This window comes from Cryptomeria japonica, chromosome 8, assembly GCF_030272615.1.
Source record: "Cryptomeria japonica chromosome 8, Sugi_1.0, whole genome shotgun sequence".
NCBI classification, from domain to species: Eukaryota; Viridiplantae; Streptophyta; class Pinopsida; order Cupressales; family Cupressaceae; genus Cryptomeria; species Cryptomeria japonica.
The window spans coordinates 735,744,245-735,762,213 of record NC_081412.1 but is presented as its reverse complement, the minus strand read 5'-3'; positions in this window follow the sequence as shown (position 1 = coordinate 735,762,213).

The following is a 17,969-nucleotide window of genomic DNA, read 5'->3' as shown; positions in this document are numbered from 1 at the left end:
TCTAAATGTGGGGGAAAATCACTTACAATCATTGTCCCTTGGTCGATTTTCCCTTTCTAAGCGCCCTCACCTTTCACTCTGGCTTTCCTCTTGCCAAATGGTTCCTAGACTTCCTCCTTGACTCAATAGCCTTGCAACACTCATCCAGTGAATTCTTACAACTCTCCAATCATGGGTTGTATGCAGTGGTTCTCAATGCAACTATTTAGTTAGGGTCTCGGTGCAGTATGCTATGTCATGCTCCTGCATGTGCGCACAATCAAAATGTGAAATATATAGTTTATATATATGCTATGTTAACATATAGTTTATTTTATTCTCTACAAAATATAATGTTTGTATGGTGGCTTACTGAGCTTATATAGTTAGCTTTCTCTTTCTTTATAATTATTGATAATTTATATCCTATGATATGATTGAATATTATGTACAACCCTAGTGATTGTTAAAAAGGCTTATGATATGTGATGTTTAATCATGATGGATGTTTAAGAATCAGTGATTGAAATACTTATCCTTGTGTATTGTTACCGTGCCATTTTATTCCTCATGGCAAGAGTGGGTCATCTTTTCATTTTTATGTGGGAGTCCTAGTTCATGCCATATTACCTTGGTTCAAGTCCTTAATGCATCCTCAAATCCTTTTTCTAGTCATTTAAGTTAGGTTCAGACAATTGATTGAACTCCTTGAACACATTGAACCATTCTAAACTAGGTTCAAGAGGTTCATTTAGGTTCAATAGGTTCCAAGGTGTTCAGAAAAAGTTTTTTGTACTAACATTTTCTCTAAGTGTTTTGTAGCGGCTCGTAAATAAAGTTTTTTTTTCCTGTTCGGTGATATAACATTTGTGTTGAACTTATTGAACTGAGTTCAAAGGGTTCAAATATGTTCAACGTGTCTAACATAGCAAGTGGTCAATAGTTTGATGCGGCATACATCTTGAACTACTTGAACACTCAAGAAGTTGGTTCAAGATGTTCATAGGGGTTCAATGTTGGTGGGTCCCGCAATTTCTAATGTTTTGAGAAGTGCATTTATTGCTAAATATGGAGAGACAGAACCATATTGTAAGTGATGTCATTCTTTGGCTTTTTCAAAATAAGTGAATGTTTCAGGAACTGGCAGTTTCTTAAAGTATGCCACCATGCATTCAATGCATGCGTGCGGGGGTCTAATCTACCAATTTTCCGCGTTCGGAATGAAATTGCGAAATCATTGCATTTAATGTGTTTGTATCATTACCTTTCTCAATAAGGTATGAAAATCATCTATTTTCTGCATTTGCTACTTGCTGTTGGATTTTTGTTTATGTTATCCCTAGATAGGAGTCTTTCTTGCTGCTAGTCGTCGTCCGATTATACAACTATGAAGGTGAGTCTTTCCTTATTTTCTCCAGTGTTTTCCCTTGCATTTTCTCTCATATAGAAGGTTTCACTGCAATCAAATTTAGGTTTCTTGTTTTGAAATCATGAAGTCCACCCTGCATTTGTTTGGAAACGTCTTAAGCTTGGTGTCCACAGAAGCCATAGTTAGTGATACTAAACTAAAGGGAGAGAACCTTGAAGATTTGAAAGAAAGGGTGTTCAAGGGTGTTGATAAATCTTTTTGTATAGAGATTTTGAGTAGTGGACTTTTAGAAGCCACAGCCTTTCCTCCAGCAATTCCTTGTCCAGAGTTGGTTTGGGAGTGTATTGCTAGATATGACCTTGTATCTGAAACTATTAAGAGAGATAATGGTGAAACCCTTCTTGCCATTAACCGTGAGGTAATTGCCTCGGTTTTCAAGATATCGGATTACCATTTTTCTAATTTCTCCCCTGCCCAGTCAATCAGTGAATTCAATGTAGATAGAGCCAGACATAGGAATAATGTGGCGAAGTTCTGGTTGAAGGTCCCTCAGAGAGGTGGTTCTAGACTACCTAAAAATCCTAACAAGAACCACATGTTGCCACATATCCATGGTGTGATGCTTCTGTTGCATCGAGCCAGAGGTTCTACCAAAGCTTATAGCTTTGATGATTGGATATATTGCTATGTGCAATTAGTTCTCGAAGGAAAACAATATTTGGATTGGGCAAAGTTAATTGTTGATTCAATGAGAGAGCAGTTGAGTCTAGCCAAGCAGTTTCAACAAAACTTCTTCATGTCCTCATATCTTTTGTATTGTCTAGCCTGTGTTAAAGAGTTAACGGGTATACCCAAGTAGCCCACTGAGGAAGATGTTCCAGTGTATGAGTTTTATCCAATGCTGCAAAAAGACAATGCCCTACAAGATTTCAGAAGGGTACACAATGCATTCCTGGGTGATATGTGTCATGAACTGAAGGGTACAAAGGCCAAATAGATTTCAGATGATGCACAGATCTTGATTAAGAAGTTCGGTAGCTTTTACATCCAGTTCCCACGCTTTTGCTATATACGAGTAGGAGGCTTTGAAGAGGAACCCTTCAAGCTTTTGCACTTCTATTCTAATTGTTTTGTCCTAGCAGAAGTATGCAAACAACTAACTTCTGTGGTCAAGAAGGCACAGCCTAAGGACAAGTGGGAAGGTCATTTTCCAATACAATTGGGAGTGTTATCTTGTAATTCAATGTCTGATGCACTAAGTATAGGAGCAGACCTTAGAAATTTTAATTTATCTCTATATTCTGAAAGTAAAGGGTTTGACGATAAAGGATTTTCTTGGAGCCTTGGCTTAATGCCTTATCTTCCCACGCCACAATTAGAAGATTTCTGGGAAGACTGTTTAGATGAACTTGAAGTCTTCAAAAGATAAAACATGAGATTGGTGTTGGAATAGGTTATCTCTTTGCAAATAAGGTTAGATATTAAAGGGCTTGAAGAGGATTATCTTGAACTGTTTGAACCAGGGTATTTAGCCCATGCAGAGACTGAAATGCCCCCAATTAATTGGGATGAGGAGGAAAATGATGACATACAATTGAGAACCGAATGAGTTCTAGAAAGAACCGTGGCATGGGTGACTAAAAAGAAAGAAATGAAGCCAGGCACCAAGTCCCTTTCTGCAAGAAATATATCTTCACCAAAACATCCTTCTAATAGTGCTCCTGTTCGTGCAGGTAAGGAAATCAAGTTAGCTCAGCCTAGATGCAGGTCTATCCCAACTCTGGATTTCAGTACCCCTCAGCATACTTGATCACGTGGTGTCACCTAGAGGAAGATGGACCAGGTCAAGGATATGGGACTAAAAGATGTCGTGCTTGAGGCTCAAATTTTTGAAATTGAAGATTTGGATGGTGAAGTTGCTTCTGCTCTAGACTCCCAAACAGTGACTGTGGCAATGACGCCACCATCGAAAATGATTGAAGGAACTTCTTGTTCCGCTGCAACCCCTAAATGGTTAACAACCTCAGTGAACAAGAAAAGGAGCTTTCTTCCTATGACCATTCCGATTCAGGAGATGGTTGCTAAGTACTCTAAGAAGAATCCAAAGCCGAAGAGGTTCAAGACCACTACTCACCTAAACAATGACGAAGAAACTAGAAAATGGATGGCCGAAATTGACTCATACAAGCCAAAAGAAGAAAACAAAGAGGTTGGTCTTGATGATTTTGAAATCACAAAAGTAGAGTTGGGAAAGATGAGCAAAGATACAGATAACCATTTTTTTCAAGTGTCAGCAAAGAAGATGCTTACCCACTTAGAGAAGGATGGACAGGAGAAAAGAGAACCTAAAAGACACATAAGTGTTTTGGCTCAGTTCATTGATGGTATCGGTTGCCTTGGAGAAATTCCAATATCCCATGCCATTGAGAATTTTGACCCAACTTCTCCAGAAAACAAGAAGTTGATGAACCAAGTTCAATAGGCTAAGAGCATCGCTAAAGCGGTTGAGAAGTGGATTGAACAAGTAATCAAAGATGGTGTAAATTACATTACCGACTCCCAGAAATTGTGTGATGAAGTACAGAGCCTGATTTTTGAAATCCAAAACCAGCTTGTACCGTGGGAGAAAGAAGAGCACAAATGGCAAAATGTCCTACCTCTGTTTACCAAAATCGAAGAGTATGGGGCTACCAAGTTTTTGTCAGAACATTCAATTAAGCTAGTAGCTGATGAATGCCAAATTTTCATACTAAAGAAAACTATCATGTGGCAGGTGCTCACCTTTCAGTCGGTAATTACGGATGCAATAACCTCTATCTATGAACTCCAAGATTTGCAAAGTAGTATAGTCAAGGATAATAAAGTGGTTAATCCCAATCATGACTGGGAGATAGGAATCTATGGGTCAAGCACACAGGAAGCAGTGAAATCCTTCTAGTTGAACATGGAGAAGATCAGAGTCAGGAGTAGCTTCACGCTAGAGGATATAACCAAGGTAGCTAGGATCGAATCTATGGTTTTCATTGGGAAAGATCAATTGCCAAAGTACTCAGAGAAGATGGTGCAACACAAGTGGAATAAAGAAGTGGCAAAGGTGAAACTCAATGCAATGAAAGTCCCAAGCAAATCAATGATCTAGGAACTCACAGCTACTCATGATGCCTGCGAAGACGGAGAAGATGATGATGATGGAATATGACATAATGCATCCACTTAGGGCTAGTTTTATTTATTTTCAAAAACATTTCTTATAGTTATGCAAAAACTTCGGGACAACTATCCCAAAATACTTTCTGTTGGTTTCGTAACTATTTTATCGGGGAGTGGTTGAGTTTTCAGGGAGACCTCCCCCGTTTAGACTATAAATTAAGTAAAATAGATGGTAGAAGGGTTAGATTTTTGTAACTAATTTTGTGAACTTTGTCTGAAGTGTTGTTTTTTGGTATTTTCTGTTCTTAATCAAAGGAAGAATTAGATGATCGAGATCTGTTATGAAAAAGATTGGCAGATGTATTTTTGTGTCTTGGTTGCATAAGGATATATATGAAATCTGATCATATTGTTTTGGGGGAGAAGAAAGGTCTGTGTATTTTGAATCCAAATAGATAACATGTCTCTGTATATGTTCATCTGATCAAGTAACAGTAACTGATCATTTCATTGTAGTATTTCATTATTCCTCTGATGTTCTTTCCTTTGAATGTGTTGTTTAATCTAGAAAAGATTCATGATTGAGGGCAGATTTATTTTCCTTGAATCTGTTCGTCTTTTATAGTTCAGGTGGAAGAAGTATATTGAACTTTGTTTTAGTTGTTGTAGTTACATGTATTGAAAAATTAAAGAAAATAGTTTTCCATTATTTATGAGACATGAGGAAAGTTATAGCCTTTCATCTAAGAATGAAATAGGCAGCCTTATGCACTTTCTGGTTAAAAGCTTTTCATTTAGATATAAATTAAAAAACAAAAACACATTTTATGAAAAACCTAGATAGGGAGCTGTACCTAGGCAAAACTTCAGAGGGAAGTGATTCAAATAAACACTTGCCCAACTGTTCAGTGAATCATTTGTTCTTAGAAGAAGGTAACAGAGTTTAAAATTAATCATTTAAAAACAAAGAGCAAATCTATTCACTAACATGTATAATGAGTTTTCTTTTATCCTATGATTCATTGATTGTTGGTTTAAAACACTCATTACAACTAACATGGATATGTATTATGATGTGGGTGTGGGAAGGAATTGTTGAATATGAAGGAATGGTTTAGGAAAGTACTCCTTAATCCAAATGAGTCATTTTCTTGTCATGGAATGTGTTAAGAGAATTTAAAAATATATTCAATCTAGGTAATATTGACACACCTAAAGCATGCCAAATGCACTTCAGAGAAATGCTGTCATATAAAGAAGATTGTTTATCTGATGTCAAGTCTTGATCCATGAGGGTAGGAAAACATATATGCATTGGTATAAAAGGTTCCATTCAACTTGAGAATAATGGTTTATTTGATCATTGTTGTTGAAGTTCATTAATGAAAGACTTGAAGGATAAAACAGTTAAATATGCATCAATTACAGAGTTTTCCTAATACATGAACATGAGTGCTATATGTGGGGACAAATATGGCTCCCATGAGGGTCGATCCCATCATGTAGTAACAAAAGGAAATGAAATCTATGAATTCCACTATAAAGTTACTGAATTGATGGAGTGTTTCCATCAATTCTATACAAGAAATTCTATAAAGTTAATGAATTGATGGAGTTGTTACAGTTACTCCATCAATTCTTGTAAAGTTCTATACAATACCCAAATTTCTATTAATCCATAACAAAATATGCAACTCACAAATAAAATATGCAATTTGTAGCTATCCTTGGACCTAGAAAATTTTCTTCCATACAAAGGGCTATTTTGATGGATGGAAGGGTTTATAGTCACAGAGAATTGTTGATCCCTCTAGAAGCTATGAAGCGACTTGTCTTTATAAATGTTGTTGTTTTTTTAAGGGTTAGAGGGATCAGGCAAGCATCTTCTAGGAACCATGTTATGGATCCATTGGATGATACTAGAATTCATCCAGAGTCATATGAACTAGCCAAGAAAATGGCTGAGGATGTATATTGTGAAGATGCAGGACAGGATATAGATGATATGGATGAGGAAACACAAGAAGCAGCAGTTGAACATGTCAAAAAATATCCCCATGTGTTAAAGGCCTTTGATATTTATGAATATGCTATAGGTGTGGAACAACGAACATCCAATAAAAAGTAGGAAACTCTTGCTGACATAAAGATTGAATTGGTATATGGATTTAAGGATTGGCGAACACCATATAAAGAGCCATCCCAAGATGAGGAATTTTATTTGCTAACTAGAGAAAATGAAGAGACCCTTTTAGTGGGCAAAATTGTACAAGCAACTGCCCGTAGAATCCTAAATAATTGTAGAAAAGTCGCTTCCATACAAAGGGCTATTTTGAGGGCTGGAAGGGTTTACAGTCACAGACAATTTTTGACCCTTCTAGAAGTTATGAAGCGACTTGTCTTTATAACTAGCAACCATAGAATGGAGAGGTTAAGGAGGTTGAGGATCCATATTTTTCCAAAGCAGATACCATTAAACAAAGTGAACAAGTTGTTAATGCCCTACTATTTAGCAAGGGAATTTGAGCTAATTCGAGCTAATAATTTGGTCACAATTTGATTACTAGTTTCTAATGCCCTACTATTTAGCAAGGGAATTCAAGCTAATAATTTGGTCACAATTTTCTTAACAGAATAACTTAGGATTCATGTAGTGGGGAACTAAGGCCCTAGTAGGGGCACCTCCAAATCACCCGACTTTTCTATCCCTACACAGGGAGGGGATGACTGGGGAAGAAGCTATAGAGACTACCCACCTATATTCCCTAGCTCCCCACTTCTCTACCCTCTGGCCGGGCTCCCACCCTTCTTACTATTCCTGTTCTTGCTATAGGAATACAGAAATAATACAATCTCATGCAATTTGTTTTTTCCATAGGAATACAAACATAATACAATCCTATGCCCCTACTATTATAAAGGGAGGCATTAGGAACCTCTTTTTATGGAATTTTTTGGACAAATGCAAAAACCAAAAGTAAACTTAAAAGATTTAGCAAACCTAAAAAGCAAAGGCCATAGAATTGTATAGTCATTTCATTCAAATTAAATTCCAAATCTTTCAAACTGAAATTAAATTCTAATTCATTCAAACTAAAAGAAAAGGCCCTACTATTCTATGGGGCCATTTACCAAAAATAAAAGCTAGTTACAACTGGAAATAAAGTGAACAAGAGAATGCAAGGAAAGCAAAGGAACTTGCGAAAAAATATTGATGACAAGAAAGAAAGGACCAACCTCTTGTATAGTTGTTGTTGAGCATCTATCTGCAGCAATTGTGTTCACTTCCTCCCAATTTTTGTATCCTGAGCCCACATATAATGATGGCACGTAATTACTTTTTTTTTTTTTCAAAAAACCTCAAGTTTGTCAAAATTCTGACGTCAAATATGAAATCTGAACTATCAGCAAAAGTCAACCCGATGGTAACACACAAGTAGAACCATGTGATTGGGATAGAATACACCGATGAAGTCCATCGGCAAAACACACACTAGAGTAAATGGAGAAATCTTGTATTGCCAATAGCCAATGATGCTATCAGTAAGACTTATCCTGCTAGACACTGGCAAAAGTAAAATGCATTGGAAAAGGTTACATCGATAAAGGGTCAAAGCTTATGCTGAGGAGACATAATGTATCAGGAGGAGCTATGCCGAGGGAAAAGACATCAGGGAAATTATGCCCATTGCCTAAACTCATTTTAAGCTATCCAAATGCCCGATGAGACTAGCGGGACAACTCACACCGATCAGCAAGAAGAGAGGTCATCGGCTTATGTTATCCCAATGAGTAAGAAGAAATCAAGAGGCTATAAAAATCACCAAACCATCAACAGGTAAAATTCATGTTCGTCAGGATGCCGACATGAAATTTCAACACGTCTGAATTCTGACGAATACAGGTATATTTTAAAAAAAAAAATTAATCTGACAAAGCAAAATAAATCCCATAGCTGGTTGGAAATGTTCCTCGGTTTTCGTCTGAATTTCGACGTGAAATTTTAACACATTGGAATTCTGATGAACACAGAGTAATTTTTGAAAAAAAGAAAATTAATTCGACAAAACAAAAGAAATCCCATAGCTCATCAGAAAACCGCTCCAAATGTACTAGTGCTAGGTAGTGTGCTTGAATGCATGTGCATTCCCCATTGTAATATTTTCACATACTACTGTAGAGTATCATCTTACTGTGGGTAGGTTCCCACCATGGTTTTTTCCTTAACTAGGTTTTCCACGTCAAAAATATTGGTGTTGTGTGTTGTTTTGTTAATTTTCTTATCTGTTCATTGCTATAGTTTATCAATTTTGTTTTGGAGTTAATTTTCTGTATCTGGTGAAGATTGATTCACCCCCCCCTCTTAGTCTTCCTTCTTGATTGCTGCTAATAATTGGTATCAGATCTATATCCCCCGATAGAAGTTTAATCGCTTGAGGAGATCTAGGATGGTAGCTCAAGGTACTCTTTTCAAGAAGGACAGTTTGAAGTTTGATGGAAGTAACTATACTATATGGAAAATTCAGATGGAGATGCACTTGAAATGTCTTGGAGAGGATTACTAGAAGATTACTAATAATGTCTATGTTATTACTTAGAATGGACCATCTACTCCTGATGAGGTTAAGGAAGAAGAATATAACATTAAAGTGAAGGAAGCATTTCTTAGTGTCATGACTGATTCTAAAATGACAAATTTTATGGAACTTCAGACTACACATGAGATTTGGGAGAAGATTGAGATCCTGTATGAAGGTGATAGTCAAGTGAAAGTTGCTAAGTTGGAGAGTTTGAAAGGAAAGTATGAGACATTGAAGATGGGAGATGAAGAGAACATGCATTCATAAATGGCTAAGGTAAATGAACTTGTCCTTGGTATCAGATGTGTCAGTGGAAAGATTGAGGAAGATGAGATTGTTGCTAAGGTGCTAAGATCTTTTCCTTCTACTTATAAACATAAGGTTGCCACTATTGATGAGATCCAATGTGTGACTACAGTAACAAGAGATATGTTGGCTAGAAAACTTGTTGCATTTGAGCTGAGTGAATTTGGAAAAACACATGCAAAGCTTGAGAAAATATTTAGAGCATCAATATCTATATCCAGTAAATAGAAATATGATCCTGATGAGTGCAGGATATCTAGATATGAAAGAGAAAGAAGAGAAATTGCAAAGCAAGAAAGAGATCTTGATGAGCTTGAAGCATTGATTGCCCGAAGATTGCCTAAAGGTGCCAGTAGGTATGATGGAAAGTTTCCCTTGAATTTTTTTTCTACTAATAAGATAGGACATTTTTCTTCTATATGCCCAAAGAGAATGGTTAAGTATGACATACATGATAAGTTTGATAAACATGATAGGAATGATAGATATGAGAAGGATGAGAAATATGATAAGCATTATAAGTCTAACTAGAAGTTTAGGAACTAGAAGAACTGTTATTATGTTGCAAATGAAGGTGTTACAGATGATGAATCATAAGGAGATAAAGTTGTGTTTATTGCCATTAACGAAGATAGACCTAGACCTATTGATTCCACTAGTTGGTCTGTTGAGGAGAAAGCTTTGGCTACAAAGGTAGAAGAAAAGGGTTAATGGGTGATTGATAGTAGTTGTTCACATCCTATGAATGGTGATAAAAGTAAATTTGTAATCATGGAATGGTATGATGGTGGAATAGTCAGATTTGGAGATGACAAAGCCTGTGTAATCCATGGGAGAGGTTCTATTTCTTTTGATGGTAAGCATAACATTGATGATGTCTTATATGTTGAAGGTTTGAAGCATAATATTTTGAGTGTTGGATAGATGGTTGATAAGGGTTATGAACTACAATTCAAGGATGATAAATGCAAGTTCTTGAATGCCTCCGGTATAGATTTTGCATCCAAAACTAAGACTAAAGGTAATATTTTAAATTTGAATGCTGGTGAGAAAAAATGTTTGATTGTTAAGATAGATGAGAGTTGGTTTTGGCATAGAAGAATGTGTCATGTAAACTTTGATTCATTGATTAAGATTAGTTCTACACAAGTTGTTAGAGACTTGCCTAACATTGTTAAACCTATTAATCGAGTATGTAAGGAATGTTAGCTGGGTAAGCAATCAAGGATTTCTTTTAGGAGTAAATAGCATGCATCTAATGGATTGCTCAATCTTGTGCATACTGACCTCTGTGGACCTATAAATGTTAGAAGTGTGTAGGGTGATAGATATTTTATGCTACTAATTGATGATTATTCCAGGATGATGTTGGTTGTCTTTCTGAAGGAAAAATCAGAAGCGTTTGAGAAATTTAAGATATTCAAAGATAAAGTTGAAAATGAGTCCATGTTGAAGCTAAAGTGTTTGAGATCTAATAGAGGTGGAGAATTATGTTCCAGTGAGTTCAATTCATTCTGCGAGATGTGTGGAATCAGAAGACAACTATTTGCTCCTAGAACCACACAACATAATAGAGTTGTTGAGAGAAAGAACCATACTATTTTGGATGATGCAAGAACTATGTTGATTGAAGGAAATGTTCTAAAGATCTACTGGAGAGAAGCTATTAGCACTGCACTCTATACATTTAATAGAGTTCATATCAAAGGTGATACTGGTAAGACCCCTTATGAGATTTGGTTTGGTCATGTTCCTACTGTGAAATATTTCAAATTTTTTGGTAGCAAATGTTATGATAAACCTAGAGGATCCGGTTAATACTGAGAGGGAGGTGAATCAATATTAACAAAAAATGAAACTTTCAACACCAAAACAAACTTATCTTGAAGATCTGAAAAACATTCAACACTTAAACTAAATCTTCATAATAGATTTCCTTATCAGATCTAGATAATCCTTTCCTCTTATGCAAACTTATTAATCAGATCAACCATCAATTCAATATCAAATCTGTTGGCATTATGTGAACTGGTATGTAGACATAATGACATTGTATGTTGTCATTGATGTCAATATGTTGAAGAGGTGTGAACCGGCATATGTGAGAACCAGTATAACACTGTGAATCGACATTTGTACCAAAGTGAAGTGGTGTGCTTGTTCAAGGTGAACCGGCATATGGTTATGGTAACCAACACATGGAAGTGTTGTATGACTACCAGTTGGTAGTCTCAACTTCAGGGTTTCTGGTTGATGTGCTTCAAGCCTGTATGGCTCAATCGGTGACATTGTGTGATGAGTTAGCATTGTAATGAAGAACAGATCATGTTGCCATGTCAGCCTTGTGCGCATGAAGGATCTTACATGAAGGAGATTGTTCCTATCTACCTCGGGAATGTGCGAAGTCTATAAAATGGTGATAACTTGTGATGGGTTATCAGCCGCCATGAAATCAGTGAAAATGGACGATGGAGAATGTCTTGAGATTGGATCAAGACTATTGCAATTAATGGAGTGTTCTCAATGATTAGGATTGAACCATTTGAATTCCTTAACCTAACAAGTTTAGGGTTTAGGGTTTATGCTACCGACCTATCTATTTTCCTATAAGGACAAGGTGAACTCACAAAGCTGGTTCCCACTTTTGCCAATGAAGGAATTTGGCAAAAGTGGGAAGTTTATTTTTTGAGGGGTTCGAGCGAAGTGGGGGTGTTTGAACGGAATACCCTTTGGGGTTCGAGCAAATCCCCCACTTCGCTCGAACCCCCTCTTTTGAGCAAAGCACCTTTAATGCTTGTTTCAATTATAGCGCGGGGGTTCGATCGAACCCCCCTAAAAATGGGGGGTTTGTTCGAACCCCCCTTCGTTCGAACCCCTTTTTTGACACTTCTCTGAAGATTTCTACATTTTTTTGCAAATTTTTGGCCTTGAAACCTCTGGTTGAAGGCTCAATTGGAATGATCTTGACAACCCAAAATGAAGTATTGTAGTCCTGAAAGAAAGCTTTCCAATGACTATAATTTTATTACATATTGAGTTTATTATGAACTTGTTTTTTTGATTTTACCAAACATAGGTTTTTCATTGAACATGAACTTCTCTATTCAACGCATTGGGAAAAATAGGGAGCTAATTCAAAAAAATTCTGAAAAATATCTAAGCCCCAGGTATTGATTTCTTCTTTCTAACAAAAAAAAGAAAAAAGAATTTTGATATATATAGAACAAGTTATGTGTTCAAACTTAAACCTATGTCTGAATTATGACTAGTCGGACTTCAAAACTTAATAAAATGAAAAATACTGAACATATCACTATCAAACCAAGTGCAAGCCCTGGATATTGATGTTAAAAACCAAAATTCAAAAGAATTGAGTTTTTATCATTTATATAAAAAAATTTATGCATTTCGGGAGGAACATCACTCTTAAAAAATGTAGTTTGTTGTAAACAACTACTTTTCGAGGGAGATGGAAAAATTAAAAAAAAATCCTTCAAAAAAATTTGAAAAAAATATATATAGAATGTACAAACAAAATGCTACATATCACTAATTTACTTCATCTTAAAATTCATAATAGTTTAAAAGTAATAGTTGTCGAAAGTTGAAGATTATTTTAAAATTGTTCATGTCAATGTCAAAAGTGGCAAAAAAGTGGGAACCATTATTGTGAGTTCACTCGACGATGTTGTGTCTCTTTCTGAGGTGGTTGGAAAAAGTTGTGTGTGTGTATCCGAGAGAAGGGATACGTAATTCTTGCCAGACCAAAAGGAGAGAAGTGATATCTATAGAGTGTAAGTGCAGAAGGTGAAGAGGAGCTTAAGGGGTTCTGCATTGGCATTGAGTGTTATTACCAGATCATTGTAATACCTGTTGATCTCTAACCACCTCAACAATTGGAAAATCCCTTAATAGGGTAGCCTTAACCAGCTTGCTGAAAATCCTTTAACAAGGTAATTCAAAGCTACTGAGTTCGGAATCTTTTAGCTATTGAGTTCTTGAAATCCTCTAACAAGGTAACCTTTAACAGGGTTTAACCCTTAACTAGGTATTGTAGCCATCCCTTAACCGGGTGATCTTTAACAGGATCGATTCCTAGAAGAACCTTTTGTAATGTCTCTAACCGGACAAGGCTCCTAACAGAGCAGACTTCTAAAGAGTTCAAAAACAGCTTGTGGGTATTCATCTCCACCATGGTTTTTCCTAGTTGGGTTTCCACATGAAAAATATGTGTGTCATGTGTGATGCTTTTATCTTGTGAGGCTTTGCTATTGTCTGTCAAGCATATGATGGTTCTATGTTTTATGCCTGTCAATAAAACATGTTGAACTAGTTGTTATTATGATATGATGATAGATTACCTGTTTATGAATAAGGGTGAAATGGTAGTGTAGTCTCGAGTTAATTGAAAGCTAAGTGAGTAACCGGTTAATGCTTGTCTCAGACATTCTTAGCTTTACTGGTTGCACTCTATTTCAAACTGGTTTAGGATTGTATTTTTGTCTGTACTGATTCACCCCCCCTCTCAGTATCAGTTTGGTACTATTCACTCATCATTGAGTTATCAAAATCAACAAACATAGTTACCAACTTATTAACGGATCAAAACACTTCATCAATCATATAATCATCAATATCGGTAACCACTTTAAGATCTCTAATAAACAAACATAAACTGTCTTTACTGATTATCAAGAATAAAACATGAACATCATAAGAAAAGCATACCACACATGAACACCATGTTTTGATGTGGAAACCCAAATAGGGAAAAACCATGGTGAGAATTGGTACCCACAAATATTTTGCACCCTTTCGGAATGCACCCTGTTAGGAGCCAAGCCCAATTAGAAGCTTACAATGAAGCCCTTTTAGGAGAAGACCCTGTTAGGATTCATCCGGTTAAGGGATTTACCTTAGCCCTATTAGAAGCTTTGATCTATTAGGATCAACCTTGCAAGAGGATTTAGAACTCAAATATTGAGTTACTCTATTAGGGGATTTTACAATGTGAGGCATGTTAGGACCTACCTGGTTAAGGGATTTTAGTTGTTGTAATTGTTAGAGAACAACAATGAATGATCTGTGTATAGCACTCTACGACTTGCTTGATCAGATCCAATTAAGTTCTAAGTTTGCATCTCTCTGGCAAATCTTCTCACACACATTGGTTTGGATTCTCACACTTCTCAAAATCACCGACACACCAAAACATCAACCTTGCTGACATTAATAATTTTTATAACTAGGTCAACATCAAATCCTAAGACTTACTACATAGACCATCACAAATATTTACAACTCATTACAGATCATCATAGGGATCATTACAATCAATTGCAAATCAATATCGGTCATTGAATGATCATAAACTGTCACAACAAGTCGATCTGGTACAAAGTCAAACCCTTAGCACATTCCACTAAGCACTTTGCACGTTCCTAAGAAATTCATTCTCCAAACGTGTCAAAACATCTTTCAAACTCATCATGTAGTTTGTTATGCATTATCATCAACACGTGAACTTGATGTATATCAGCACCAAAACAAAATAATTACTGGTTAAGAGAATTCTTTACCGGTCCTTAAACCCTTTTTAAACCCTAGCAAAACTTAATCAAAAATTTAAAACATGCCTTCCAATAACCATGATAGGATGCAGTTCTGGTTACATACTCAAATCCATCATAAAAGCTTATGTATCAAACCACAAGTCACCAACCATCACCAACCACCTGATTCCATCAAATCTTATCTGCTTTACTGGTTAAGGTCCTAATTAACAGTCTTGCCGGTAACTCTGTCAAACTGTCAAACTCTTACTCCGATAGACCAAATAACTTAGCCAACAAGTCAATCACCGAAAACCAACCGTGAACATTAGTTGAACCCAGTTGCCATCAATGACAATATAAATAACTGATCATGTCATCTTCCTCTACCAGTACAGTCATCCACCATAATCTCAATTCGTGGCCTTATTGGTAAACTCTATCAAACTTTCAAACTCTTACTCTGGTAGACCAAATCACTTAACCAACAAGTCAATCATTGAAAACAAACTGTAAACATTAGTTGAACCTGGTTGCCATCAATGACAATATAAATAATTGATTATGTCATCTTCCTCTACCAATACAATCATCCACGATCATCTCATCTTCACCAGTTATGCTAAACATGCCAACAATCTCCCCCTTTGGCATTGATGAAAACACTAAATATCAACATACTCAAATCATACTATTCCGCTATGTCCTGGACCTTCTTTGCAACTCTTCCCTTCTCTGTTGTACCTCATCTGTTGGTTACACTATATCTACTCCAACTAATCATGTCTTCTACTCCAACTAATCATATGTCTTCTCCTAATCATATTTGTTATCCCCCTTTGACAACAATTCCATATATGCATAAGCATCATAAATCATCAATTTTGTTGCAATTGTTGTCTTCAACATGTCTTCAAACACATCTAAGTTGCTCCCCCTGCGGATTAGCCAACATCTCATCAATCCAAAGTGAAAACTAGTCATGAAGCCCACTGGATTGATGCATCACACATTATAGTTTTGTCTAATTAGGGGTCTGACCCCTAATTTACCTCTGAGATACTCAAAGGTTGTCTTCGACAATGGTTTTGTGAAAATATCTGCTAGCTACTCTTTGCTTGTCACATACTCCATGTGGACTTGTTTTTCCTGTACTCTTTCCCTTAGAAAATGATATTTCAATTCAATGTTCTTTGTTCTTGCATGTAACACATGATTTTTCAAAATATCGATTGCACTAGTATGATCACAATAAATAGTTATCAGTTCAGACATATCAAATCTGAATCCTTCAAGGACATGTCTGATCCAGATTACCTGTGTCCAATTCATTGATACTGCAACATACTTTGCCTCTGTTGTTGACTGAGAAACATAAGTTTGTTTCTTACTTTTCCAAGCAACCAATCTACCTCCAAGAAGAAAAGCTCCACCGGTAGTGCTTTTCCAGTCATCTACATTGCCTGCCCAATCTCCATTAGTAAACACATCCAAAGAGAAATTTCCTTTATAAGGATACCACAAACCATAATCTACTGTGCCTTTCAAGTACCAGAATATCCTTTTCACCGCTACCAAATGAGTCTCCTTGGGATCCTTTTTAAATCTAGCAACCAATCCAATAGAATGTGCAATATCTGGTCTATTATGAACAACATAATCCAATTTACTAGTCATAGACCTGTATTCTTTCTCATCCATAGATGGTGAGTCATCTTGCTTAGACAACTTGCAACCTATCACCATCAGAGTACCAACTAGTTTACAATCTTCCATGCCAAATATTTTCAACACCTCTTTGACATACTTACTCTGATAGATAAAAATTCCACCATCCAACTACTAGACCTGCAGCCTAGTAAAAAATTTAATCTCTCCAATAAGAGACATCTCAAATTCCTTTTTCATCTCCTCAACAAAATCCATGCATTTCATCATTACTACCAAAGATAATGTCATCCACAAATACTTTAGCTATCAATACTTTATATCCATCAGTCTTTATATATATGTTGTTGTCCTCACTGGTACACTGGAATCCTATCTTGATCAGGTGTGCATGCAACTTTTCAAACCATGCTCTCGGTGCTTGCTTCAATCCATACAGTGCCTTATGTAATTCGCAAACCATATCTTTTTCTTTAGACAAAGCAAATCCATCTGGTTTTTCTATGTATACTTCTTCTTCAAGGATGCATTGAGAAAAGTTGATTTAACATCCATCTAATAGACTTTAAATCCTTTAATTGTAGCACAAGCAAGTAGCATTCTTAATCCTTCCAATCTCACCATAGGTGCAAAGGTTTCACCATAATCTTCTCCTTCTTCTTGTGCATAGACTTTGCAAACCAATCTTGCTTTATTTCTCACAACCTTTCCTTCTTCATTTAACTTGTTTCTAAGAACCCATTTGGTTCCAATCACATTCTTGTGTTCCGGTCTAGGAACAAGTGTCCATGTCTTGTTCTTCTCTATCTAATCTAACTCCTCATTCATTGCACTAATCCAGTCATCATCCTTTAATGCCTCTCTTACTGTTCTTGACTCAATAGTAAAAATTAGATAAGAATTTTCTCTGATTTTCCTCCTTGTTTTTACTCCAGCATGTTTATCTCCAATTATTTGTTCTTCTAAGTGATTTAACCTAGCATACCTTGGAATAACCGGTTCCGGTGTTGTTGTTCCTGCTTCATGTTCTTCATCTTCTTCATCACTCTCTTCATTTACCAGTTGAGAACCTATTTTTGCAACATTTTGCTCATTAGTTTGATCCTCCTTCATAGTAACAAATACTATCTCCTCATTGTCATCTTCTTCCATTTCATCATCAGTCACACCTTCATCCACTACAACATAACAATGTTTCTTTCTTTTTCCTTTGAATCTCCTAAACTTATCTTTCTTATCAACTTTAGGGTAGTTAGCAACTATGTGTCCAATCTTACTACAAGAGAAACACTTCAAGGGTAATTTAACCTTATATTTACCTATTCCTCTAGGGAATATTCTATCCAGTAATGCCTCATGCTCCAT